At 34.0% G+C, this 3,153-nt stretch overlaps 1 protein-coding gene across 1 annotated transcript in view; it reads left to right on the forward strand.

Moving 5' to 3' along the window:
- The window catches only part of FNIP1 (folliculin interacting protein 1), a 152,582-nt gene that overhangs the window by 62,272 nt on the left and 87,157 nt on the right, over positions 1-3,153 (forward strand). The window lies entirely within an intron of this gene.

Genomic DNA, 3,153 nt, shown 5'->3' on the forward strand with positions numbered 1-3,153 from the left:
ACACCTTATAAAAAAAAAAAAAAAAAAAAAAAAAAAGACTTAAACATGAGACCTAAAACCATAAAAACCCTAGAAGAAAACCTAGGCATTACCATTCAGGATATAAACATGGGCAAAGACTTCAAGACTAAAACACCAAAAGCAATGGCAACAAAAACCAAAACTGACAAATAGGATCTAATTAAATAAGAGCTTCTGCACAGGAAAGAAACGATCATCAGAGTGAACAGGCAACCTACAGAATGGGAGAAAATTTTTGTAATCCATCCATTTTACAAAGGTCTAATATCCAGAATCTATAAGGAGCTTAAACAAACTTACAAGAAAAAAACAACCCCATCAAAAAGTGGGCTTAAGGATATGAAGAGACACTTCTCAAAAGAAAACATTTATGTGGCAACCAACATATCAAAGAAAAGCTCATCATCACTAGTCATTAGAGAAATGCAAATCAAAACCGTGGTGAGATACCATCTTATGCCAGTTAGAATGGCGATCATTAAAAAGTCAGGAAACAACAGATGCTGGAAAGGATGTGCAGAAATAGGAATGCCTTTATATTGTTGGTGGGAGTGTAAATTAGTTCAACCATTGGAAGACAGTAGGGTGATTCCTCAAGGATCTAGAACCAGAAATACAATTTGACCCAGCAATCCCATTACTGGGTATATCTCCAAAGGATGATAAATCATTCTACTATAAAGACCCATGCATGTGTACCTGTATTGCAGCATTATTCACAATAGCAAAGACTTGAAACCAACCCAAATGCCCATCATTGGTAGACTGGCTAAAGAAAATGTGGCACATAAACACCATGGAATACTATTCAGCCATAAAAAGGATGAGTTCATGTCCTTTGCAGGAACATGGGTGAAGCTGGAAACAATTATTCTCAGCAAACTAACACAGGAACAGAAAACCAAACACCGCATGTTCTCAACACATAAGTGGGAGTTGAACCATGAGAACACATGGACACAGGGAGGGGAACAACACACACTGGCACCTGTTGGTGGGTAGGGGGCTAGGGGAGGGATAGCATTAAGAGAAATACCTAACATAGATGTAATGTTGATGGTTGCAGCAAACCACCATGGCACATGCATACATATGAAACAAACCTGCATGTTCTGCATGTGTATGCCGGAACTTAAAAGTATAAAAATTTTAAAAAAATATGTATATAATTTCAGGTAAGTGGAACATTGTCTTTGAGTTATACAAGTTATAACAGATTTATTAGCTTCCAGCAGTAAGTACTTAGAATAGAACTTTAAATAAGGCATTTTTTAAAAGACAGTAATGGTAATAGCATCATTTTAATTATAAGCTTCATTGTAGATTATGTCATACTAAAATACATAGCTAGCCAGTGACATTCATGATAACTAGTATATGTTAGAACAGACAAAGAGAAACTTAATGGTAAATTACATGGTCTCATAAAATTTACATAGTAACTTATTAATATATATATATCTGTATATTGAGACAGAGTCTCGTTCTGTTGCCAGGTGCCAGGCTGGAGTGCAGTGGAGCAATCTCGGCTCACTGCAACCTCCAGTTCCTGGTTCAAGCAATTCTTCTGCCTCAGCCTCCTGAGTAGCTGGGACCACAGGTGTGCACCACCACACCCAGCTAATTTTTTTGTATTTTTTAGTAGAGACGGGGTTTCACCAGGGTCTCTATCTCTTGACCTCGTGATCCACCCGCCTCAGCCTCCCAAAGTGCTGGGATTACAGGCTTGAGCCACTGTGCCTGGCTACTTATTAATATTTTTACTCTATTTTCCTTTCTGGGGATCATTGTATTTGTATAATAGTAAAATCTATAAATGCCTTGGTATTTAAATTTGTGTAACTTAATATAATAAATAATAAATGCATTCAAAATAGCCAGGGAGTTAGACACATTATAGTAAAAATGAGCTTTTAAGGGAAGGCTGCCATGTCTGTCATTAGCCAGAAGTAATTTAGGTTGCCAAGTAAGATAGGCATTGATTTTTTTTTAAACTATTTTATCATTTAAAAAATTTATTCTACTCTGTTTCTAAAATGTTGTCCTCAGTACCCAAGCCTCTGTGTCTTGAAATAAAAATTTGATCTTAACCAGATCTCAAGAATAAATTAACTGCTTCCTGTATTGGTAACGTAGGTATGACAGAAATTTTTTTTTTTAAATTCACTTTGTGCTCATGTTAAACCAAAATTAAGTGTATAGCTCTGAGAAAGAAAAAAAAAACATGTAAATGAACATAGATAAAACAAATATAAAAACAGTTATATATAGTAAACTATGTTGCTACTTGGTATCTTTTTAAAAAAAGATGTAAATATTTAAATATATGGATTTTCTTAACCCAAAATAATAAGACAATGTAAGATAGGGAGTAAACAGACAAAAGAGTAAAAGAATCACATTATGAAACAAAAAACAATGTGCAGCTGTATATCCTGGTCTCCACTTGTGCAATGGGGATTCTCTTCACTTTATTGTTATTAGAATTTTCCTTAATATTTTGGAAACTGTTTATTTCTTGATTTTTATAATTGCATCAGTTAAGACTTGTATTGGGATACCCTCTAAACAGTGGCTTAAACAAATTAGGGATTGTGTTTCTGACATGATAACACTAAAAGTATACTATCTAGGTATGATATTGGGCTTTAAGATACTCTTAGAAACCATGGTTCTCTTATCTTTCTACTTAGAGTTAAATTATACTTGTTGCCTTATCATTGTATTATGACATCTCCATCTGTAGTGACTTCCTCTTACATCTAACTGACCAGGACTGTGTCAAATATATGTAAATGAATAGTTCTGAAAATTGCTACTCCAACCATAACACTAATCTTTTAAGTATAAAAATTACTCCAACTCTCCTATCTTCAAGTGAGGCTGTGAAATAAATTTTTTTTTTTCAGTTGGGCATATTAGTGCCCTGAAACAAACTAGACTTCAAAAAAATGAGGAAGAATTAGAGAATAGATACTTGATAGGTAAATAGTGATATTTGCCATGATATCTAAATAGTAACCAAATGGATAAGCTCAATCTTTAACTGTTTTCTGACTCCTGTGAAGACAAATAATAATGAAATGGAATAACTTTTTAATCAGGAGTTTCCTTGAAAAAAAAAAAAAATTT

Source organism: Cebus imitator, unplaced genomic scaffold (assembly GCF_001604975.1).
Source record: "Cebus imitator isolate Cc_AM_T3 unplaced genomic scaffold, Cebus_imitator-1.0 Scaffold76, whole genome shotgun sequence".
In the NCBI taxonomy this organism is placed as follows: Eukaryota; Metazoa; Chordata; class Mammalia; order Primates; family Cebidae; genus Cebus; species Cebus imitator.